The 26,614-nt window shown below is 39.6% G+C and overlaps 1 long non-coding RNA gene across 1 annotated transcript in view; it reads right to left on the bottom strand.

The window, feature by feature from the left end:
• The window catches only part of LOC122793758, a 257,545-nt gene extending 234,644 nt beyond the window's left edge, over positions 1-22,901 (bottom strand). The window contains exon 1 of the long non-coding RNA XR_006363528.1: positions 22,789-22,901. This is a non-coding gene — a long non-coding RNA (uncharacterized LOC122793758). The remainder of the gene's footprint in view (positions 1-22,788) is intronic.
• Between the last annotated feature and the right edge of the window lie 3,713 nt (positions 22,902-26,614).

The raw sequence follows: 26,614 nt of genomic DNA, 5'->3' as shown, positions 1-26,614 counted from the left end.
TATGTAACTGTGTTGACTGTTACAAATAGTTTGCCATCTTGACATGTTATACCCTATTCAACAGGTACTTTGCACATCCCTTTCAATATACCAGGCAGCCTGTACATTGTTTTGCTATTATGTTTTAGTTGTTTTCCACAGAACTGAGTAAAGATCTTGAAGAGATTATCCTTATGATGGAGTTTGGTGTCTTCAATGGATTTAGCATGCCAAGACACCAAACCATCTGCAGTGAGTAGGGTGACCACGTGTACTGTGATATCTAGTAAACAACAGCAGCAACAAGAGTTGTCAAACAGCAGACGTCTGACAGACAAGCAAGTGAAAGACTGTAGTGTGGGCAGGAATTATTCACTTTCACTCTAAATACACTGATATCCTATAAAGAGGTTCTTAAGCAAAGAGAAAGCTTAAGAAAGATTATGGTTTCCAGTGACATGGGCCTTTGAGTTGTCCACAAAAACCTCCCCAGTAACTAAGTTGCAATCCACATTTCTCAGGAATGTCTCGATGAATTTATGCAATGTGACTGCAGTGCCTCAGTCTTTCATCTTTTTATCCTGGCAGTCAGAGTGAGAAGCCTGTATTTATCAAGTAATTCCAGTTTTCTTTAGCAGCTCACATTTCACAAACCTTTGTAAGTCGCAACAGCAGAAAGATGGGTCTGGAGTGCTGTGGCATTGTGGGCAAATTAACCTTGGGAAAGGAGCTACAATGGCCAATTTCCCATTTTCAGAAAAAAATATCTTAAGTTAGAGACATATTAGTAACAGTGACATTGTAATGAAATGCACAGTCAGTTTCAGGATGCAGTTATTCAAGGCAACTTTTCTTGTGTTATACTGAAAGAGGGGTTTAGAAACCAAACCAGCAGCTCAGCAGGTGTCACACTTGCCTTTAAGGCTGTAAGATCAAAATGCTGTGGGTTATCTTCCCACTCCAGATACTTTTATCCATTTTCCCAATACTGACACTCTAGTGTAGTATAAGGGGGTGCTGCATTCTAATTGTGCTGTCCTACAGATGAGATGTCAAACTGAGGTCCCATCTGCCTATATTGTTGGTAGTTTAGGTGCATGTAAAAGATCCCCCAAGCCCTTATGAAAAATAGTAGGTGTGTTTTGTTAAAAAAATAATATTTGCACATTATTATTTTAAATTTTCACACAGAACAGTTACATTTAGACTTTATCCATCAATATTTTTCCTCAAGAAAACTTAATATTTCCACAATTATATTCAAGTTCAATTTCTTCTTGTTATTAAATCTGTTTAAATCTTGCCTTACACATATACTATGCACATAAAAATTATTTTATCCATTATATCAACTTTTCACTAATCACCCCTTATTTTCTCCATACAAGATTATATCCAGCTTAATTTCTTTAATCACTCCATACCATACCTGTTTTATTCAACCACAAAATAACAAAAAATGTTCAAGTTTTCTTCTTTCTTGCAAGAATCTACTTTCTTTCGTACTGCTGTTTATATAATCAGTCATCTAACAGGCACATGACCTTCCATAACAATTCTGAGTCCCATATGTATTCCAACCTTGCCTTACTTCTCTTCATTGCTTCCTTTCCCTCCCCTTTAACCATAACATAGGACTGACGTAATAATAATAATAATAATGATAATAATAATATTTTTCCGTCACTTCCTCAAACAGTTGTGCTCATTTTCTGGTAATGTTTCCACATCTATTTTCTGTACTAAATATTTTCTATAACAGCTATATCTCCTTCAAGAATAACTATTTCCTTTTCCATTTTCCTTTTACTTTCCAGAGTTCTCTATATTTCTTCAACAGAAGGCTTCCTATCACATTCTCTTCCATCTTTTATCTTTGTAAATGTACAATACGTAGGTAATGAAGCCATATTTAATACTGGAATTATTAACCCAAACCACTCTTTCTGTTTTTTAATTATACAGTATCCCCTTCCTTATTGGGTTTAGTTGTAACCCCAATTTTACTCCAAAAACAGTTTTTAGTTACTACTCTCTTAAAACAGGAAACACAAATATGCCCCCCCCAAACAAGCTAATTTACCTAATATAACTGTGTTAAATATACTTTATTAAAAAAAAATCAAATTAAAAATCCTCCATATTTGTACTATTTATTTCATTGCTTTTCCCTCTCCTCCCATTGTTTATTGATAACTTCTATACCTTCAAATTCTGCCAGGGTATGTTGGTAGCATCCCTTGTAAAATAAATAGCATCTAGTTGTACTGCACCCCCAAACACTTTAGATTTCTTTATTCAGTTCCAAATTTACACATTTTTCTACTACCCCTACAACCTTTTTTTACATACAGTATATTATTAACTAAATATGAAATATTCTGTCACTTCTAACAATAGTATTTCAATTCCTTCTTCATACTTCACCTTTGCATCACCCACTTCACTCTTTTTGTGTGCAAGTAATGCACTATCATAACAAACAAAATTTCACTCATAAGATAATGTTGTTGCATGCCCTTTGACATCCTCTACTTCTCACTAATCTCCCCATCTACTAGAATTTTCACTTACCGTTAGTATAGTACCTTGTAAAATGTAACTCCCTTCTTCCTAATCTCATATGCCTTAGGAATTGATTATGTTTAATTATGCTATACATTGTTGAAATATTTCACAGTATAATCCACTACAACTCTAGTTTTCAAATCCCTTCTTGATAGAGTCACTATTTCTTTATCAAGGTTTACTATCAAAATGTTGAAAATCAAAATATTTTTCCACATTTTGATTGAATTAATTTTCCAAATTTGTTAATACAGAATTACCAAAATGTCGGAAATGGTAACCATGGAATCGACATTTGAACACCAGAAGTTCCAATATTGAAAGTCCATGTTACCGGAAAGGTTTTTGCAGACCCCATATCGCCATACATATTATATATTCCAACTCCAAGATCACACTACACTGAGTAAAAGGGTAAATTTCCTGATCCCCGCTGTAGTGCAATCTGTAATCAGAACGTCAATCCCATATTAGCAAATGCACGCTGCCATTCGCTAATGTGGATTTGAACATTTCCAGATTGGCATTACGGAAACTGGAAAACATGCATTAGACCATCCCAGTTTCCACATTTTGATAGTAAACCCCTTATCAACTATTTCAATTTCTTTTACATCCTTATATTTGATTCCATACATTCCCCTTTGCAATATATATATATATATACCCTCTTTGTGCAATATTTTAACTATTTAATAATCTGTTACACAGTTTTAATGGACAACATTTTTCCAAAGGAATATTAACCCTTTCTCCCACAGTGATTCAGTTATTCTTCTACAGATTTCCTTTTCTTGTAAACATTCCTCCAACCACTTCCCTTTCTTTCTCTTGCATACCGTTATGAAATTCATACCCTAACCTAACTTGCCCAGGTATGCTCTTTACATTTTCCTCTTTTACCGCATTGAGCATTACATAACATGTCTCTTTCTGGTGCATTTCTCTGGAGCATTTCTCCCCGGGCCTCCGCTGAAAACAGGCTCTGTGGAACCTAGTCGGACATTCCCGGTCAACAAATGTTAAATAAATAAAAATAAAAAAAAATTTCTACCTTTCTTATTTTGTAATATTTCACTTTATCCCAGTTGTCTTATTATTCTTATCACACACTTCATGTACATAGTCATCACTTATTATTCTTTGATGACTTGTTATACTATACCTTCCTTAGTCCTTGCCTCTGTTCCACTTGGTTCTGTTTTTATCCTTTTACCCAAAAGGATTTAACTTCCTCTGTTTTTTATTTGTTCATTTTTCCAACTATCTTTGTCTTATTAATATATCTCAAACATTAATTCTGTTCAACTCATAAATCTTCTTTCTATTTAATATCAGCCTTCTCCAGTGTTCTTTCTAAATTCCCTACCATCTCCATATAAATTTATTTTCTAGTTCTATGTCATTCTGTGTCTGTCTTTAAATACAGTATTTTATTCTTCTCTTTATAAACTTTTTAACCCTTTTGTCTCACTTTCATTAATACAACTCATACAGCAATCTTTCCCCATTATCCGATATTTATACTTTATTTTAATATATTTTCAGTACTTCCATGTGCACCTTTTTATACTTCTCCTTAAACTTCTCCAAAATGCATCCGAGATTCATAAAATCATCTGATACTTGTGTTCTTGCCAAAGTTGTTCTCTTTCCTTCCAGATTTCTTGTTTATTTACATATTCTCCTCTAAATGTTCTCAAAGAAGTTCCCAATCTTCTTTTAGTGTTCCCTCATCTTTTCTGATAATTGTTCATGTCATTAAACAGGTTCATAGGTTCATGCATGATTACTAGTCTAATGACTCTAAGAGGGCCTTTTTAAGCCTAGCGCTGCTTCCCAAATGTATTTGACAGGTTTTGATACCACTCATATTATAGGGGCTACAGCTTGGGTATGATTGGTTGACCATTTGCAAGCTTCCTCTTTTTAATAGGGACATAGGTGGCAGACCAGGGGTAAATTTATAATTTCCCATCCACTGATCCAAGTTGCTCTTAAATAAGTGCAGGGAGGCACTCTGCTTCATGTGAATGGGAAGCCTGCTTCAGAGAAGGGTCAGTCACTGAGACACATACCTCTCCCTCCAACATGTCTCATGTATGTTGCAGATGAGATTTAGGTCCCTAGATTTGGCATTTTTGATGTTGTTTGTTTGGTGGATGTCCAACAGGTCCATAGGGGCTGGATCAGGGAATGCTTTGAATGTCAGGTTTGTTTGTGTCTTTCGGCTTTTCCCAGTTAGGGGTCGCCACAGCGGAACTCCGGTCCGCTAATGACTGGCAGTTAATATTTACGTACCAGCGTGCAAGGCCTGACGCACAACCTTCAATGAAGGTACGCCCATTCACGCATGTCTCCACGCAGAAGACGCTCTAGCTGAGAATCGAACCGGACAGCATCTTACTGTGAGGCAACAACGCTACCGCAGCACCACCACCGCGGTCTCTTTGAATGTCAGGTATAGATCACATATTAAGCAGTCTGTAGGAGGTCGAGTACAAGGATAAGGCTGAGAAGCAGTCCAAGTAGGGCATGTTGTCTACACTATGTATTCTTTTTATGAAGAACCTCTGTGGATGCTCCAGTTGTTGCATATGACTGGTCAGGTGCATACTAAAGGGGGCATTTTACTCAACGATTGGTATAATGAGAGTGAAGTACAATGAAAAAACACCACATTTGGACCTAGATGCCATACCTTTGCTTATAAGTTGTACAATGTAAAATTATTTCCTTTCTACAGTAGGCACATGTTGTCAAAGGCCAAGTCACTGTCTATATGTATTCCCAAATTCCTGATCATCAGTTCAACTCTTAGGGCTGTATTATCAATGCTGTAATTTCCAGTGGTGGTTATCTTTTGGAATGATAGTATTATGCATTTGTTGGTATTGAGATTTAGACTGATGCTGGCACCAGTTATTAGTCTGTGTCAAGCCTTCTTGGATGATGTTTCTGCCTTTGAAGGATTCTATGACTATACCTAGTTTCCAATCATCTGTGAACTTGGTCAGCCAGAAACTTTTGACATTGGTCTTGACTTCAAAAAAATAGGTACCAAAAAGGAGCATCACCATCAACTGATCTGAAAATCTAGTAATTATGTTTCCATTTCTATTCTTTCATAAATTATTTCATAATATATCATAGTTTCTGATTTAAGTGAGGACCGAGCTATGTAAGTAGTCTTTCTTTCCAAAACTTAAGACTCCCCCACATCATCATTTCATTGCACTTAGCCACATATTGTGTCATTTTCTGATTTTCCTAATATTTCAGTTCAGATCTCTCAATATAATTATATTTATATTAAAATTTACATAAGGTTTTAACTCTTCAAATATTATTTCCCTTTCTTTACAATATAATTCTGTATGGAACATGGGAATTGAGATATTGTTTCATTTCCCTTTTCCTTTTTCTCTAGCTCCTTACACATAATTCATACCGCTCAATCTCTTAGAGCAAGAAATCCAGACAAAGTCTAAAATAATGGGGGACAAAGGCTTAAAATAGGGACAGATTTAAAATATTGTTCTTACAAACTTAGAAAGTTAATAGATTAACAGGATTTGTCTTAGCAGGCATTCCCTGAAAAATATTAAGTCTGAAGCTCAAATGTATGTCATTCTATAGTGACCTCAATCCATAGTTATTTGCCAGCAAATCTAAAATTTTATGAGGAACAGACCAAAAATATGAGGCAAAAGTCTGGACATTCTGCAAAAATCTGTACAGTTGAGAGCTATTCGCATACTTTATTTTTTATCATTGATATTGTAATTATTTTCTTCCCCTTTCGTACTTCCTCCATCCATTTCCTCTTTAATTTCCTCTTCTTGTTGCTGCTTGCCTTTAAGAATCTGCACATTGCAATCAAACTATAAATATCCAAATGCATAACGCTTTGTACATTCCATTTCACTTTTACTTATTCCACACCTCTTTACCCTACTATACTAACACCTTCTTTGTTGCATTCACTGATTAAATATGACAGTTCCCTAAAAAAATAGCATGATTAAGGCTGGTCTCAATATTTTAAGATCCCGTCAAACCATTTATGTAGTGCATGGAGCAATGTGATTACGCTCCAAAACCGGAAAAAAAGATGAACCTGTAATGTGTTAGTATACATGAGACCCAATCGTAACACTGCTTTCAGATGTGTGTAAAAAATGTTACACACCCCCATAAGTGTTGTTATGGATGAGTCTCACACAAGGGATGTTTCTTTGCTCTAAACTGTCCCTGATCATCTTGCCTCATATTTTCGTTCCGTCAATCTATAGAGTCAGTCTGTAAGTAACTTACTGATATATTTAAAAACTGCCCCGACTTTCCTTCTTAGTAAACCCCCCCAATAATTCTTAAACAAATAAAGTATGTACATGCTGTCTGTCCAATAGCACTTGTTAAGTGCTTTACTTGCTTTAAATGATAGTAAAACAATTTGTGCTTTTTTCCTGCAACTGGTACTACAAAATTAGATAAAACTACATGTGTTACAAAGAATTATGATCAAGTCTCATGGCTCTCAAGGTAAATTTCTTGGCAACCATGTTTCAAATACATAATATTATGGTTACAATGTGAGACTGAACCACTATCCTCTCTATAATTCACAAATGTCAAATGTTCCATTTTACAGCCATTCATTCTTACCAATATATCACATTGCTAAGCCCTTGTCCATATATTCTGGTTAAGTGTTACCATTTTCACTCTTGTTAACCTCAGCACATAATGTCGTTACGTACACTGTAATGTCCCTTTCTTTAAGCACATCAGTTTTGAAATGTATAACAACCTTGTTCTTTGCTTGAAATGATTTTCCCTCAAATAAAAAATAATTTCATGGGTAAGCATTCTTGCTCCCATCTGTCCTTAGGATTTTTCATCAAGGCAGAAGTCTCAAATGTAAATCACGAAAGTGTTATTTCCTAAATGTATGAAAGACCTAATGTCCTGTACTTTACATCCTAATGATACAACTATTCAATCCCATAGAAAATATCTGTTTACTGGCTTACCTGTCAATTTTTATTCTTATCACTGTTTTGTTTTACAGTCTGCATAACACACACAGTTCTTCCTTCGGTTGCTAATACATATGACCTTCTCAGGTAATTTTTTTATTCCTCATGTCTATACTCTGTTGTAGTTATTTTTAAAGTTTCTGATAAAACATTTTGTTTAAACATGCCATCTTCCGAATTATATACCATCAACCTCTTGCAAATCTTCCAACAGCACGTCTACTCCTATATCCACCATACTAACTGCATCCAATTCTGTTAGCATTATCAGCAAGCATTTTTCAACCGTGTCTCCCCATTATGACATGGTGTCATCACTTAGTTCTTTTTACTGCAGTAAATACACCAAGACAGAATCATTCAAATCTCTGGGCTACAACATATGCATTAGCATTTCCATTTTTCTGCTCAGTCACACAGTTGTTCACTGTTACTTTCACCTTTGCCATCTTGAAATCCTCACAAATTTCCAAAATGGAAGCATGGCACAAAGTTGCCACTCAAAAAGAGCAGTGGAACTTCCCCAGTGTGCTGGCTAAATAATCCCTAGCCACTATGAATTCCACCTGTAAATTCCCTTCTAAATAAGTCACAGGCCTAGTGGGACTAACCCAGTCTACAAAACATAAAATTAAATTTAAAAAAGTTAAAGTTCATGACATTTTTTCTTATACCAAGATACACAAGCCAACACTCCACAAAGTAAATGTTACGCTGCTGGAAAAAATAAGTGAAATAGCAACAAGATATGAAGCAGCTGTAACAACCATGCAGTTCAATGTGAATCAAACAGTTCAATTCGAGTTGAACAAGACAAAATAATTCCCAATAAAAGCAGCTTTAATACGTGCACACAATCGGTAAGCGCTTTCACAATTCAGCTTCCTCAGACCATCGTCTTGTTCGACTCGAATTGAACTGTTTGATTCGCATTGAACTGCATGGTTGTTACAGCTGCTTCATATCTTGTCGCTACTTCACACATTTTTTCTTATGTTTTAAAGCAGGAGGAAAAGTATTGTCCAGGGAGAAAGATGAGCAGTAGGCTGATAAAATATAAAATCCTTGGCTAGAATGTCAGTTACCAGTTCAGGCTGGAGATGAGACAAGCTAAATTCCTAAAAGTCATATGAATTATGCCAACTGATTTTTAATCAGTTTATGTGTCTTCTATATTTATTCTCAGTTGCAGAAAACACGTCTGACTCCAATGCCAAGTTAAATAATGAACAAAACACAATTCTTAAATTTGTTTCTGTGATATGTGATTAACACATCTTTATTAAACATGCACTGACACACGTGCACATACATGCATGCAAACATTAGACAAATAAGCAGTATTTATTGTTTTCGTTATGGATATTTGTTTGCTGATGCTAGAAAAAGTACAGTTGTGTACACTTACCATAAATGTAGATGTTCGAGTGTATTCACTGTTGCAGTCATTACATCTGGGTTATCTGCTTGCAGCTAGCCCTCAGTTGGTCTGATTAACAAAGTCTTGGGTCCTGCGTCAGTTGCTGTCCCTTCTTCCATGACGTCAGGTCGTCAGGGGTATAAAACATGCAGCTGATGCCATTACATCAGTTTTTCTTTCCCCAGATGTCAGGTGCCCCCCTAATGGAAAGCAATTAAACATAAAAGCACAAAGATATACCTCCAACAAAAAAGCAAATACACCAAAAAGGCTTTTAAGCATAGTAAAGGAAAGTAGAGGTATAGCCAAAAGAAGTTAGGGGGCTGGAGGGAGGGTAACCAGGTCTGCCGTTTTGGGTCAGTTCCTATCTCTTTCAGTTTCCCTGCTTTAAAACCCGTATTTGCGCAGTTTTGCACCAGTACACAACTCAGCACAGCTCCTCCTGGTGTCCTGCAGAGTGATACAGGCAACAGAGAGACCTAAGAGAGACTTTCAACTGATTTAAGTATTTTTTCTTTGCTTTCTGCTCCGACTGCATTTTCCCGCCTAAAAAGCGAGTTTCTAACTGATCTGTGTTTGAAAAAGTTTGTATTGCCTTACCTGCTTTTACAGTTGCACTTTCTAAAAAGTAATTTTTGTATTGTTTATTTGTTGTAGGCTACACACTCAAGTGCGCTAGCCTGTTTATAGCATTTACAGTGTTTTCTGTGTGATTTTCTGTTATTCTCTGCAAAAAAAAAAAAAAAAACTATTCTTTTTCTCGCCTTACTGAACTAGATTAGTCCAGATTTCAGGCTTTGCTGAATTCCGGACTGAGGTATAGGTTCCTGTGTTGCCCATATCCTTACTTGGATAGGAGGAAGCTTCTCTGTTCACCAGTGAGAGTGGGGAGCTTTGAGCAGTCTATCTGTGCCTGGAGGAGTGGTCTCAGCCCAGAAACTAGTAGCTTATTGTCCGATTTCAGTCAATTCCTATCTCTTTCAGTTTCCCTGCTTTAAAACCCGCATTTGTGCGGTTTTGCGCCAGTATATAACTCCGCACAGCTCCTCATGGTGTCCTGCAGAGTGATACAGGCAACAGAGAGACCTAAGAGAGACTTTCAACTGAGTTAAGTATTTTTTCTTTGCTTTCTGCTCCGACTGCATTTTCCCGCCTAAAAAGCAAGTTTCTAACTGATCTGTGTTTGAAAAAGTTTAAAATTGTATTGCCTTACCTGCTTTTACAGTTGCACTTTCTAAAAAGGCATTTTTGTATTGTTTAATTGTTGTAGGCTACACACTCAAGTGCACTAGCCTGTTTATAGCATTTACAGTGTTTTCTGTGTGATTTTCTGTTATTCTCTGCAAAAAAAAAAAAAAAAAAATATTCTTTTTCTCACCTTACTGAACTAGATTAGTCCAGATTTCAGGCTTTTCTGAATTCTGGACTGTGGTATAGGTTCCTGTGTTGCCCATATCCTTACTTGGATAGGAGGAAGCTTCTCTGTTCACCAGTGAGAGTGGGGAGCTTTGAGCAGCCTATCTGTCCCTGGAGGAGTGGTCTCAGCCCAGAAACTAGTAGCTTATTGGCCGTTTTGGGTCAATTCCTATCTCTTTCAGTTTCCCTGCTTTAAAACCCGCATTTGCGTGGTTTTGCGTGATTTTGCGCATAGCGCAGCATCGGGCAGCGCCACTTAAACAGGTTTAAACTATTCCCGGCCCCACAAAGTCTACTCTTCACTTTTTCCCTTAGAACTGCTCTAACTCTCAAAGTAAGCACTCTATTTTCATTCTAAAGCCCTGCACTTGCTCTTATAAGTAATCTTATAAGTAAACACTAACAAACTAAAGCACTACACCCTCTCATACTCTTTATAAGTACTAGGCTCCCTATTGGTCCATTCTGATCAGTCAAAAATCAGTTCCTTATACTTCTCTGGCATGTCCAAAGGTCAGTTTCAGGTTTACTCTCCAGTCTAGCTAGTGAATCTGGGAATCTTGAGGCAATGTTACAATTGCCTTATGTACACAGACCACCATCTCCTCCTCCCAACAAGCTCAAACATATGTGAGAGATGCAACTATACAGCTAAACTGGAAGCTGAGCTCTCTCGACCCAAGACTGGCACAATCAGTCAGGAGGAGAAGGAAACCACACACACCACAAATCTAGTCTAACATAGACCTATCGTATCAGCAAACCAAACACATAAACACACAAAAACATACTCGGAGGCTCTAAATAAAAATCTGCCAAAGCAGCAGAGACCTCCAAAGCAGACATCCAAGCAACCGCTACCCCACAACAATACCCACGTATCACATATTTCACAAAGTCAGTGTGCCACACAGTCACAGCCCTTAAGGCTAAACAACACACCTAATACACTTGCAATAGGTGACTTTACTGTCAGACATACTGATGTCCCACTCACCAGACTGAACAAGGAGAAAGTCACTGTAAGCTGCCTGTCGGCTGCCAGGATCCACCACATAACACAAGTATTCAGGTCACTCCAAAACAAGTACAAATATGACTCCGTCATTGTCCATGCTGGTGTGAATGACCTGAGACATACCTCCCTGGACTATATGAAAAGAGACATAGAGGAGCTCTCTGATCATGTAGCCCAGGCCAGTATGACCCTGGCCTTGAGTAGCATCTTGCCCTCACCAAGAATGATGCCACAGTATAAAGACAAAATGATCAATTTTAACAACTGGCTAAAGTATTGGTGTCATTCAAAGGGGAGCCAGTGTCTGTCAGCCTGGGATGACATGCTCGACAAGCCACGTTGCTTCGCTAGGGACGGCTTGCACCTGTCACCTCTGGGCTTTCGAATACTGGCTAAAGCTCTTGCCTTTTTTAGGCAAGGCTCAAAAGACAAACACACATCCATAGACAACACAAGGAAAAAAAACTAAGGGTAATGCTGCTCAATGCCAGAAGTCTAAACCTCAAGATGCACGCACGCGAGGCTCTCCTCACTATGGAGAATATCGATATCTGTGCAGTAACAGAAACCTGGTTCAAGGCTCCCGAGAACACCCCAACACTACCAGGTTATACCTCATATCATGCTTTTTGGCCCCAAAACTCGGACCGAATCACAAAAGGAGGGGGTGTATCCATATTCATCAAAGATACCCACACCTCCAGGTTAGTGGCACTGCACGAAGCATCGTAGACCATCCATGTGCAACTAACAGTGGGCAAAACTGCCTTTCAGTTTGTAGCCTGCTACAGACCACCCTCCCAAACTCAGGAACCCCACTCGGCATTCCTGAGAACACTGGAGAATATGAAGGTCTCTCCAAACACCATAATATTGGGTGACTTCAACTACCCAAACATTGACTGGGAAAACTACTCAAGCCCCAACACCCTAGCCCAATGGTTCCTAGAACTTATAAACTCAAATGCTATGGAACAACTGGTCACCACTCCCACAAGAGGGGACAACATATTGGACATGGTCATCACCAACATGGAGACTCTATGTTCCATACCAGAGGTAAACCCCTCATTGGTAAGAGCAGACCATAAATTAATCTCACTGGACATCCATATCCCATGCCCACGCCCAGCCAAGGAGACCACAGTGAAAAATTTCTCAAAAGCAAACTTCACACTTCTCAAAACCGAGGTGGAATCCTTTAAAGCCCCCGGGCCAGTGGGAAATACTGCCCAAATCGCAGAATCCTTTACAAACGCATTCTATGGACACCTACAGGAATGCATGGATCGTGCTATCCCAAATAACCCAAATAAAACCAAGACTCACTCCTCCAAAGGCAGGAGACATGTCTGGTGGACCCCGGCCATAAATAAGCTATACAACAGAAGGAGGAAGCTACTACATGATAGAGCAAAATCCCAAAAAGGGAAGGCATCTCTGATCAGTACTAGCAAGCAACTACGATCCCTCATAAAATCATCCAAGGCCAGCTTCGAAAGAAAAATTGCACAAGATGCTAAAGATAATCACAAGGCTTTCTTTAGTTATGTCAGGAATCTGGGTGGCAACTCCCAGATATGCTCTGAGGTAGTGCAAAATGACAAAAAATACACTGAACCCACAGACATTGCCAACATCCTGGCAGACAGGTTCAGTGCAAACTTCTCCCCCCCTTCCCCCCAAAAGAGCAAATGTCCATCCCAACAGAATATAGCCTCCCTGACATCACAGATGCACAGGTGAAAGCTGCCCTCTCAAAAGCAAAAAACAGCATCAATGGGACCGGACGGTGTCCTGGGCTGCATCTTACACGAGCTCCAAGAAGAACTGAACCCTCAAATAAAATCACTGTTCAATCTCAGCCTTACTACAGGATATGTACCCAAAGAATGGCATACAGCAACAGTGGTCCCGCTCCACAAAGGTGGTGCCACAATGGACCCCGGTAACTATCGCCCCATAAGCCTGACTAGTCTGGTCTGCAAAGCAATGGAGCGTATCATCATGGAACTCATAAACAAAGACATTGGGAACCTCCAGACACTGGATCCTACCCAATTCGGCATTGTTAAGGGCAGATCTTGCCTGTTAAACCTAGTTGACTTCTTTGAAACAGTTACTAAGGCCATAGATGAAGGGAAGGTAGTCCACACAGCCTACCTGGACCTCGCAAAAGCCTTCGACACAATACCCCACTCGGGCATCATACATAAGCTCACCAGCTTAAATATCAACCCCTATGTCACAAGATGGGTTGCAAACTGGCTCAGGGATAGAACCCACATGGTCAGAATTGCAGGTGCCATGTCAGACTCAAAACCAGTTACAAGTGGCATCCCACAAGGCTCAGTCCTGGGACCTCTCTTGTTCGGTATATACTTCTCTGAGGTACAGGCTAACATGGGAGGACTATGGCTGACCAAGTTCGCAGATGACTGCAAACTGGGAGCCATAATCGACTCTCCGGATGACACAAGCATCCTCCAAAAGGGTCTCACAGAGATGGATACCTGGTGCCAGAGCCATGGCCTCAAGCTAAATGCCAAAAAGTGCATAGTCATCCCCTTTGGGAAAAACAAAGTGCCCACAAATTACCACATAGGTGGTAATCCATTAAGTACGGAAGAAGTAATTAGGGATTTGGGGACCCAAGTAGATAGTAATATCTCCTTTGACAATCACGTTGCCAAAGTGGTTAGAAAGACCTTCTATATAGCCCACCTTATGTCGAAAGGGTTCATATCTAGATCAAGAGAGGTCATTGTGCCCCTCTACTCCTCACTCATTAGGCCCATAATTGAATACAATGCCCCCTTTGGGATGTACCTTACCTGACACCTGCAGCAACTGGAGAGACCCCAAAAGTACCTCACCAAGAGGATCAAGGGCCTCAAACAGATGCCCTATGCAGTTCAGCTAAAGAAATTCCAGCTCTACTCAGCTGTTTACTGCCTACTCAGAGGCGACATATGCCTGACGTATAAAGCCATGTCCAACCCAGAATTAATGGACATGCTCCACCTCAGGAAATCCAAATCCCTTACAGCTACACGCTCCAGGGACTTAAACCTCAGCACGGCAATAAATAGGACATGCTGGAGGGACAGATTCATATCCCAAAGGCTCCCCTCTCTCTGGAACAGGATCCCAATCCATGTTAGGCAGAGCCCCTCACTGACCCTTTTCAAGAGAAATCTTAACGGGTGGATGGGGGATTGTAAGTTTACCCCTGGGATCACTTCTATGTCCTTGCTAGACAGAGGCACAGTAAACTAACTTTAAAAGGGCTATCTTCTGTGACCTTAACTAATCTAAAAGGGAGGCGAAAGCCAAACACACTCTGGCTAGGCTTATAAATGCCCTAGGGCAGATAGCCTAGTATCAACCTATGAATACACTCGAACATCTACATTTATGGTAAGTGTACACAACTGTACTATGTTCTTCGTGTTTCACTGTTGCAGTCATTACATTTGGGTAGATTCCCAAAGCTATGGTTGGGAGGAGGAATTTAGACAGCATTAGGGCCAGCTATAAGGCCCTGCAAGACTGCAGTGGCAAAGCCAGCTCTGGATTTAGAGAAAATAGGCAAATGATAATGCTTGGTGAAAGTATGTACAGAACCCCAGTTAGCAGCTTCTAGGATGTACCTGGTAGGGATGCCTCTGAGAAAGGCTGTAGAGGTAGATGCAGCCCTGGTGGAGCGAGGTCTGATCCCCTGGGAGATAGGTTTTCCATGGTGCTTATAGCAGAAATTAATGTAATGGCATTGATTTAGAAAAGGTTTGCTTTGAAATAGCATTCCCCTCTGCCCCTGCAAATGCCACCAGCAGTTTGTTCAGATTTCCTTTGAGGTTTAGTCCTGTCCAAGTTAAATCTAAGTTGTCTGTGCACATCTAAGGAATGCAGTATCCGTTCCCCTTTATTCTGTGGATTGGGAAAGAAGGTTGGCAAATGAATGGACTGATTAAGAGCCACACTGGATACCACCTTGGGCATGAAGGATGGATTGGTTCTGAGGGACACTCTGTCCACATGAAAGATGATGAAAGGCACCACTGCCATAAGGGTCTGTAATTCAGATACCCTTCTAGCCGAAGTGATTGCTAAAAGGAAAGCTGTTTTCCAAGAATTTAAGTCTGCAGTAGCAGCTGGCTCGAAAGGAGGTTGAGTGAGTTTCTCCAAGACAAAGTTAATGTCCCAGGCTGGGGTTGGAGCTCTCCTGGGTGGTCTCAAATTTTTGGCCCCTTGAGGAACTGCTTGAGCAGTGGATGAGAGAAGAGGGGAGGTTCTGTGTTATAATTAGCTGAAATGGCTGAGGAGTGGATTTTAATGGAGGAAAAAGACAGGCCGTTGTGAAGCATCTCAGTTAAGTATTGTAAAATCTGAGGTAAATTGGGTGCTGCTGTGCTCATCCCTTGAGACTGGTTCCAGGCACAGAATCTTTTCCATTTTTCTGCATAAGATTTTCTAGTACTAGGCCTCCTTTCCTCTAAAATGATATCCATCACAGGTGTGCTGAGGGATGGTAAAGGAGAGATTAAGTAATTAGGCAGGCTGCAAGGTTCAGTGTTAGAAGCTGAGGGTGCAGAATCTGGTTCTCCTGCTGAGACAGCAGGGAAGGAGTCTGAGGCAGGTGCCATGGAGATAACCGTGACACACTGCGCAGGAGGGGGTACCAGTGTTGGTGCGGCCAGTCTGGAGCAATCAAAATCATCCTTGGTTTGTCCTGTTTGATTTTTAGTAGTATTTTGGAGAGCAGAGGCAGAGGTGGAAAGGCATAGACTGATAGGTTTTTCCAGATGAAGGACAGAGCATCCACTTCCAGGCTTGTTTGTGGGGAGTCCTTGTGCAAAATTTGTCCAACTGGTAGTTCTGGGGAGAGGCAAACAGGTCTATATCTGGGCTCCCCCATTTGCTTGTCAACATGTTGAAAATCCTTGGTTCCAGTTTCCACTCTTGTGGGTCCATGAGGTTTCTGCTCAGTCTGTCTGCCAGTGTTTTTAATTTTCGTGGAAGGAATTGAGCTTGTAGGTGCACTTGGTAGCTCAAGGCTGTGTTCCACAATGCCATGGCTAGTCTGCAGAGTGGGTAAGAATGTGTACCCCCCTGCTTGTTTATGTACCACATAACAGTGGTGTTGTCCATCTTTATCATTAGTTGTACTGGAAGAATGTGGTCCTCGAAGGCTGTCAGGGCATTCCGTACAGCTAACATTTCTTTTTGATTGATATGCAGGTGCATTTGACTTGGGTTCCATTTGCCCTGAATGCACTTCCCTGCCAGGTGAGCCCCCCCATGCATAGTCTGATGCATCTGTTGTTAGGGTTTGGGCGGCAGGGGGAGGTGTGAAAGGTAGTCCCTTGTTTTGGTAGCAGGCCTTTGCCCACCAAAGTAACTGTAGGCGTAGGCAAGGTATGATTAGGAATCATTGTTTCTAGGTCTTGAGAATGTTGACACCATAGGCTTTTTAGATACCACTGTAGTTTCCTCATATGCAGTCTTGCATATGGAATTAGAAGAATGCAGGAGGCCATGAACCCCAAGGCTTGCAGTATTTGTCTTGCAGATAGCACGTTTTTTGTGGCCACTTGTTTAAAGTAGGTTGTCAAATGAATTTGCTTCTCTGGCATGAGGTAAGCCATCTGGGAAGTTGTATTCAAGCTTGCTCCCAGAAATATAATTTTTTGACAGGGTACCAGGTGTGATTTCTTTTCATTTATGGTGTACCCCAGACAAGTTAGAACCCTTTTTACAAAGGCCAGATGATTCAAAAGTATGTCCTGGCTTTCTGCCTGAATTAGACAATCGTCCAGGTATGTGTATACTTTGTAAATACCCTGGGTGCAGTAGATAAGCCAAAGGACAGTGCAGAGAACTGATAGTGTGTGTAGCCTGCTTTGAAGCGTATGTATCTTCTGCAAGATTCCCTGATTGGGATGTGCAGGTATGCTTCTTTTAAATCTAGTGATTCCAACCAGGCATCTTTGCCTAGCATAGGAAGTAATTGGTGAAGAGTCAGCATCTTGAATTTTGGAATCTCTGAAAAGGTGTTTAGAGTAGACAGGTTCAGGATAGGATGCCATGAATTGTCTTTTCTGGATACCAGGAAAAGTCTCGAGTAGAAACCTTGTCCCTTTTCCTCTTCTGGTACCAGCTGATTAGACCCCATGCTTAAGAGACAAAGTATTTGCTTTTGGGCTTCTGCCCACTGAGTTGGGGGTAGGACCGGCCACACACTTGGTGTTGGCAACATGTGGAAGTGAAATCTGTATCCCTGGGACACTATATTTAAAACCCATTTGTCCTGGGTAATGAGTTCCCAATTCTTTGCATGAAGAGCAATCTTTCCCCCCAAAGGGGCAGTCAGTTGATAAGTGCTTGGAAATTTTAAAAAGAAGTCACCGAGACAGTTTACCTTAGGGGGGAGTCTTATTATTCCCAGACTTGGAAGTGGAGGCCCCCCACTGCTTAGTTCTGTGAGTCTCCTGGGACTGAAACCTGGGGGATTTGCTGTGTTTGGGTTTGGCTTGAGAAGACCTGGAAGGGGCTGGAAAGGACCAATTCTTAGAGGGCCAGTGCCTACTAAATCTAGGAGGCTGAACTTGTAAAAAATCTTTAACAATTTGCATAGATTTAGCTTTATCGTCCATCTTTTTAAGAACTTCCTCAGCCCTGTTGCCAAATGGCGGTCCTAATTTAATGGAGCATCCAAAAATTTAGCCTTAAAATGATCAGGCAAAGATTGCTCCTTAAGCCAAGCATGCCTTCTTAGCACAGACCCAGTAACAGCAGCCCTGCAAGAGGCCTCTAATGAATCAAAACCACATTGCAAAGTATGTTTTCCAACTTGTTCAGCAGAATGCATTAAATCCTGTAATTCTTTATTTTCCACACAGTCAGGAATCAACATCATTTTCTGTTTATGCAGTCCAATAACATGTTGCTGATATTTTAACATATGAAACTGGCAGTTTAAAGCCTTAATGGCCAAGGTTGCAGAAGTGTAAACCTTCTTACCCCATCTATCCAGCGCCCTGGAGTCTCCATCAGAAGGGGTATGATTTTTAGCAGTAGAAGCCTTAATGCCCTTGAGCCCCTGTGAAATAGTCTCTGAATCTGCAATAGGATTTTTGAAAAGGAACTTGTGGGACTCAGGGACCCTGTAGTATCTGTCAGGTTTTCTGGGAGCAGGAGGCAGGGAATCAGGGGCCAAACTAGATTCCGAAAAAGCATCATCAACAATGTCTAGTACAGGAGGAATAGCTAAAGGCCTATGCTGAGGTAGGAGAAGGAAATCCCTAAGCCTCTTTTTTGAATCAGAAAAATCCTGGCTTTCCCAGTGGAAATGCTCCCTTAGAGTATGTAAGATTTCCCCAAAAGAAAAATCCTCAGGAGGGGAAGCAGAGGAAATAGAGTCCTCTGCATCAGAATCTTCATAAGTAGGTAAGGGCAAATCCAGATCATCAGAAGAGTCAGAAAAAACAGAATCCTGATCAGAAGATTCATAATCAACTTCAGTCCTAGGCCTCTTAGAAGGGGGGGGGGGTTGGCTACCTCAGATTAGAGTTATTAGATCTTCAGACATTTTTATCATTTGTTTTTTAGGCATAGCAACCTCAGCATGTGGCCTGGACGTCGGTTTTTTAGACATGGATCGAGATTTAGCCCTAAGTAATGAAGGAGCCGTCAATTTAATATGCAAGTCCATAGGCCTGAATACACCTTCAGAAGCCGGTGCCTGAACAGCGGCTCCGGACCCATCCAAGGTAGTGACATCCGCGGGTTCCATAGTTGAAGCATCTCGCAGCATACCGGACTCCGAATGGGTCTCAGTAGAGGCCTGCGAATCAGAAGTAGCAGGTATCAGGGGCTGCGAAAGCGCCTCACTGAGTACCGGCAAACTGGCGATTGGCTTAGGAGAAGTGTCGTCGACAGTTTTGGACCTTGGCGGCCTGTCTCTGTCTTTATCTTTGCGTTTTTTCGGAATCCCGGTAGTCAAATGGCTAACCGATGACATTTCTGGATAATTAAACTGAGAACCGAAATATTTAGAGGCGAAAATATACTGAAGACGGATAGTGCACTGATTAAATAAAGCACAAAACCGACAGCAAGGTACGTCGTGGTCAGGGCCTAGGCAAGGAATACAGTACGAATGAAAATCTTTATGAGGTATTTGCTTTCCACAAGTAATGCAATTATTAACTTTTACTGACATCGGTAAGAAGCAAGAAAAAGTTTCCCCAGCGGGGTACTTAGCTTTAGTTGAAGACTTTGGTTCTGAAACTCGAAAACGAAAATTTCAGGAGTCGGCCGACTGGCACTTGAGAACTGCTTCTGCTTCAGGCACCGCACGGCAAGAAAGACTGATGTAATGGCGTTTGCTGCATGTTTTATACCCCTGATGACCTGAGATCATGGAAGAAGGGACAGCAACCGACGCAGGACCCAAGACTTTGTTAATCAGGCAGACTGAGGGCTACCTGCAAGCAGATAACCCAAATGTAATGACTGCAACAGTGAAACACGAAGAACATCCATTGCTCATTAACAAAAGTGTTTCTTGTCTTTGGCAAATCTATGTCAGTGCCCATCTGTTTTACTTTATTCATTTGTTAATTGGATAAGCCCCCTAGGGACAAGTACCTCTTTTCAAACACAACTCAACAACAGTGTCTGAGTAACTGTCTGACTCAGAGTCCCAAAGAAAGCAAATAGAGACCAAGGGAATAAAGCTAAGGACTACAAGATACAGCTCTTTAGCTCATAGATTTAGTCATCTGCTGTAAAATGCCTGACATTAAAGGCCCTCTAACTCTCTGTGTACAGAATGTTAAAGCAGTAACCTTGTCAGCAGACCTTTTTTTTAGAATTGTGAAGCTGTGTTCTAGACACAAGTGTATGTATTTATTTATGTAATTGCTTGTTAAGCATGTAAGACCTATTCAGCACAAATGACTGCTTTAGGCTTACTCCATAAACATTTCTGAGGCATGTGGTCAAAGGCATCTAATATACAAAAAGAGACTGACAAATTTTAACTTCACTATCAACATTTCATGCCTACACTGTTGAGAAAAAAATGAATGATATATTTTATAACAATATTTTATATTGTCTAAGAAAAAAATAGGTGAATATGATTGCTTAGGCAGTACCCCATTAAAATTTTGCATGTCACAGTTTTATAAATGAATATATTTTAATCTTTGTGAAAGTTACCAGCTGATACATACATATCAAGCACTTTGAACATAGTGCCATTAAACACACACACGCACGCACACACACACACACACACACACACACACACACACACACACACACACACACGCGCGTGCGCGCACACACACACACACACACGCGCTCGCGCACACACACACACACAACTTGTCGGTTTGTTAAAAATGTAACATACTCATGAAATGACTAAATAAATTACAGTCAAAAAGCATAGCATGCTTACACTCCTTCATTGTTTCCAGCTTGTATTTAATATCAACTCTGGGTATCTCACTAGGGAACTTTCTATGCACTGCAAACGAGCCTTTGTCTTGAAGAGCACTTTTTTCTTATTTTTCACCTTCTAGCCTGAGAATTTCTAGATAAATGTTTCATATTACCTATAGACAACCTAAAGCCATGAGGAACTGCTTACTTTTAGGTAACAACACTTCTGGGGTCGCTCAGGGCTTTGTCCCAGGGCTACATGTTTTTCTTACTTCATCCCAAACCTTACTGCTGATTTCTCAAGCTAAAGGCCATTCTACATGCTGGAGGTCTCATTCCATTGTGATCTAGACACAGTTGTGTTGTTATTAATTTTTATTTTCTAGATGCATTTGTCTGTGTTCTGGGATTAACTCAGCAAGATGAAACTACAGATTAATGCTAGTAAATCCAAAGTGTACTGTTTGGTTGCCATCAAAGGCTTGCCTTCTAACACATTAATTCTAGTACTCTGTGATCCTACATGTGTACAGGTCTCTTAGTTTAAGTATCTGGGAGAGTAGATGCAGTTTGATCCCATTATATCCTCATTTCACACTACCTGGCTTAATTAAAAAGCCTCAACTCATAGCATGTCTACTTGTAAGTTTACTTACTTGCTTACACCAGATGCTTGGAAGACTTTGTATTCATTCCTAAGATTAAATATGTATTACCTCTTTTTACAAGGAAGTTATGTACTTACCATAACATTCCATCTGTGTTGTCCATTCTCATTTTTCCTCAACTCTTGGTTCGGATCTGATCATTGGATCTGACTCGACCACTTCTACCAGCTTGTGGATCATTGAAAGCTCTCTAACTCCTCCATTTCCCATAAAGCACTAGTCCCTAACATACTTCAGATCTTGTTTGCTGCCCCTTACATCTGTAGAGCACTGTAGAAGAATAAAATAGTAGGATAAATAAAATCTGGGACTCAAAACAAAGGAACAAGGTTCATTCAGCATCTTTGATCCTTCTAAAAGACAAGGAAGGGGTTGGTGGAGGGAAGTTGAGGAAGAATGAAAATGGACAATATAAACGGAACGTTACTGTGAGTACATAACTTTTTTATCTAATGTTGTCAATTTTTGTTTGCTGCTCAACTCTTGAGACAGAGTCCCCAACTACCTAAACCCCAGGAGGACACTAAGTAAGGATATTCCTGAGCACCTCTGAGCCAAAAACTGCTCTGCCCCTACAGAGCAGATCCAATTTGTAATGAGCAATACAATTATGAGGATTAGCCCAAGTTGCAGCTGCACAAATATCATCCAGAGAAGATCTAGACAAAAAAGCTGAAGAAGTAGCCATAGACCTAGTGGAATGCATTCTTGGTGGTGTGGGTAAAGGCATGGCCAATTTATTATAAACAAAGGTAATACAATCAGTCAACCATTTGGTTAATGTTACTTTAGAGACTGATTTTCCCAGTTTTGAATCCTAAAAGGACACAAACAGTTGTTCTGTCTGTCTAAATTCTTTCATTCTATGTAAGTAAAACCTTAATTGTCTGTGAACATCTAGTAGGTATAACCTATACTCTCCTTTATTTCAAAAATTTGAAAAGCAGACTGGCAGGTTAATAGCTTGATTGCTGTTGAATTCTGACACCATCTGAGGAAGAAAGGAGGTATTGGTCCTCATGGATACTCTGTCTTTATGGAAAATCAAATAAGAGAGCTTAGAAGACAAGGACTGCAGATTCAAGATGGCCACTAACTAGGAAGTACTAACTTCAGCAAGCTCTTATTGCTATCTTTTAATCTACTCAAATCACTTGTTACCACTGCATCAAAACTTACAAAAAAGATTTTACAATTCAGGGTAACCTTAATTTCACTTACCTGGTGTATGATTTTTGGATTTGTAGCATTGAAAGGTTAGCCAATTCCTTTTTCCAGCAGTGATGTAGTGGTGAATCCAGCTACATGTGCTTGGGCCTGACAGCATTGCAAAGATTCCACACAAGCAAATAAACAAAAAAATACTATCAAGATGGAGCAAATGGAATCACAATCTTCGAAGACTAGACTGTCATTAATATCATCCCCAGAGAAAGAAATCTCCACGAAAAGACAAAAAAAATCTAAAACACAGTCAGAAGTTCCTAAACAATCCCAGAAAACTAAATCTAATCAGCCCTTTTCTATGGAGGAACTCAAAGCAGCATTAATTCCACTTCAGTCCGAAATCCAAGCCTTTTCTACAAAGCTAACCTCATTTGGAAACAACTTGGATCAAATTATATCTAGACTGGACCAAAATGAAGCAAAAATTATGAGCAATGAGATAAAAATACAGGAGCTACAAAAAAACATTTCCACAAATGAAATTTCCATAAAAGACATGCAACAAAAAATAACAGATCTTGAAGCAAGAGCAAGACGTAACAATGTGTTGATCAGAGATATACCCGAGAAGTTTGAACAGCCACAACTTTCTAACATTGCAAAGGAAATCTTTGCTCTTATCATGGAAAATAAGGAACTATCACAGTCGATCACAATTGACAGATTATATCGGGCTTTGAGAAAGTCACAATCTCCAGATACCCCTAGACAAGTCCACGCAAGATTATTAAACACTTCATATGCTAAATCTATCCTATTGTCTGCAAAAAAAAAAAAGAAGCTCATAACCTGGAAAGGCAATAATATTACAACTGCCCAAGATTTACCACTTCCTATAAAACAGTCTAGATGAATCCTATCACCCTTCTGCAAATACCTGATAAATAAAAACATTACATTCAAGATGAAGTACCCAGCGATACTCTCCTTTCATCATAATAGCGTCAACTACTCTATCATCTCCATGAAGCTAAATCTGTCTTCACCAAAGCATTTGGAGAACTGCTGACTACTTCGGAATTAAAAAAAATAATAGAAAACAGACCTGATCCTGAATAAATTAATAATGATCCAAATTATGAAGCAGATGCAAGCTTCTAAGGACTAGATGCTGTTCTACGCCAAGTGGATGAAAAAAAATAAAAGAAAAAGAAAAGAAAAAAGAAGACAAGGAAAAAAAAAGAGAGAGAGAATATGCTACAGCTTTGCAGTAACTCTGATAATCACATCTAAACCCTAAACTCAATGTTATGATAATTACCTCAGGTAAAGTCCCTTTCCATTTCTCTCCATCTCGGCGTTCTAATTGCAGGGCATGCAGCCGAACCATGCGGCCGATTAGTGCCCCTTGACCTTACAATTAACTTCCAGTTTATCTACCAGGAAGAATAAGTCCACTGAGGGTAAGGTTTACAAACGTGCTATGCGTTTTGCGTCATACAAGGCCAGCTCGGTCCAATCAATTGAATTGTATGAGCAAGAATAGGAAGGGGACAAAAAAACAGAGGAAGAAAAGCGAAGGATCTTCTAAAGAAGTCAGTCTACCAAGTGCTCGGCAGTCTCCTTATACATTCGCACACCACACAAGTCCGGATAGAAGAAAACAGCCGTTGTTGCAAAGCGCTTATCCGGATTTTTGAAATGAAGAACTGCTGTAGGTAGGAAAATAACTAATGCACACTCCTGGAAATCTATCCCATGTCTTCAAAATGCCATTCTAGCAACTGTGCCATACAAACTATTTGATATTTTTCATGTATCTTTCCGGATTTAACTTTGCTTTTCAGATAATGTGCACTTTGCAACTAAGAATGGGTATAGAGACAATTTTCAGCCAGCTGCAGATCAATGTGCAGAAATAAAAAGTGGCTGATCGATTTCTGTCATAATTACAGATTAGGTTTGTTCAATGGAAGTTGGAAATGATCGCCTTAGTTTGTAGTTATATGCTACACAGAGGATCTCTGGTCTAGTTATTCAATATTTGTGATTGCACTACATGTAGAAGATTGTGGTGGGCTCTCCAGTGGTGGCCGGCTTGTTGTGCACTTGAGACATGGATGTCAAGAAATTCGCCTCAACATAGCTCACAACCTCATGGAAGAAGAGGTCTGGACAAAGCCATAAATAATGGGGGGGGGGGGGTGTTAGAATGAATTTTCTGAAGGGTATGAGGTCTGTGTTAAATGTCTGTCATTATTTTCTGAATGTCATTCCTCAATAATTTCCCAGAAAAATACACTTTTATGAGTAACAAGCTGGAGATATAAAGCAAAATTCTGGTCATTTTGCAGGAGTCTGGACATTTCAGAGGTATGCATCTCAAGAGTAAAGCCCAAGAGGAAAATGTTGGCATTCATGCCATGAGCACATGGGTTGGGTCATGACTGGAGAGACTAGATTGTAATTCTTTGTAGTGCATGGAACTATACCTGCTTCCACTTCCTACAGTAGTTAAAGGCAAAAGTGTATGAGGGTAAATATACTGCATCTCTGAAAGTTGTAACACACTTAACACTGACACACACACAAAAGCCACAGGAAATCACAGGAAAGCTCTTCTGTTTTCTTTCTTTCTTTATTTATTTATTTATTTATTTTTTATTTTAATTTGTCCTGTATGTGACATCCAAGGTATTGTTCAACACTTTATAACTGAATATCCGGAGTGGGCTTGATGTAACATCCTAATTTAAACTGAAAGTCCAATATTATTTTTAGGCCTGCTGTAGCTTATTGTTAACACAAAGCTCTGGAGTGCCTTAGTCCAGTCTACAAACGAAATAATGTTGCTCATTTCATAAATGTTAAGAAAAAGGATGATTATGTAACATTGTAAACCATCCAGTAACTGATAACCATGAGCCCTTACACCCTGTATCTGGAACTGCTGTCCCCCTTCACCCCATTTTACCTACACACTTGATACATTTAATTGTATAGACATATATTTATATAAATATGTATGTGTGTGTGTGTGTATATATATATATATATATATATATATATATATATATATATATTTATATATATACATACATACATAAAGACGCTCATACACATGCACACAAATTCATACACACACAAACATAAACACATGCACATACGCATGCATAAGCTCAATGCTTTATAAGGGAAAAAGTGTTTTAAGATACAGTTATATGAAAATATTCACTTAAATCCTAAAAGGGCAGATACATGTAGCTGAAGTAAAAATGAGTTATCCTCTTTCTATCTTTGTGACTATAGCACTTATGTGTTGTCTGTTGCAAATGTAACGACAATTTGGAAACTGAACAGCTTATAAAGCACTGTGTAAAAAGTGTTGTTGAAAGATTTATAATCATCCTTGGATCCTTTTCTTTTCTTCTTTTTCCCAAGCAACCATAACTTGGTCATGTCATAATAGCCTTTCTTTATGTAAATGGTTTTAGTACTGCCATTAGAAACTTAAACTGCTTTAACCTGTCCTATACCCTAATAATCTGTGTACATTATATTGTTCGCCTTTCATTGTATTTTGCTGAACCTTTTCACTAGGACCCAGAGGCTTTATTCAATCTGGAACAGTAGATAGTATATCTACTAATATCTAAAACTAATATCTAATAGTGTCTAGCAATTAATACAATAAATTGTTCAAACACCTGTGTAGGAACGATAATGGTACACTTGTCTACTATGTGCTTTAAAAGAAGGTGTCATCCACTTTGTATTGTAAAAGTAATTTTCTAGTATTATATATGACAGCTCTAAAATTCTCCTCAAAATGTTATCTCCATCAACACTATGAGGCTTATGTTATCCACCTTATTTAGCT

The sequence above is a fragment of the Protopterus annectens genome, chromosome 2.part0 (assembly GCF_019279795.1).
Source record: "Protopterus annectens isolate FY-2018-M chromosome 2.part0, PAN1.0, whole genome shotgun sequence".
Classification (NCBI taxonomy): Eukaryota; Metazoa; Chordata; order Ceratodontiformes; family Protopteridae; genus Protopterus; species Protopterus annectens.
The sequence above is the reverse complement of the archived record's forward strand: the minus strand, read 5'-3'. Positions and strand labels throughout refer to the sequence as shown.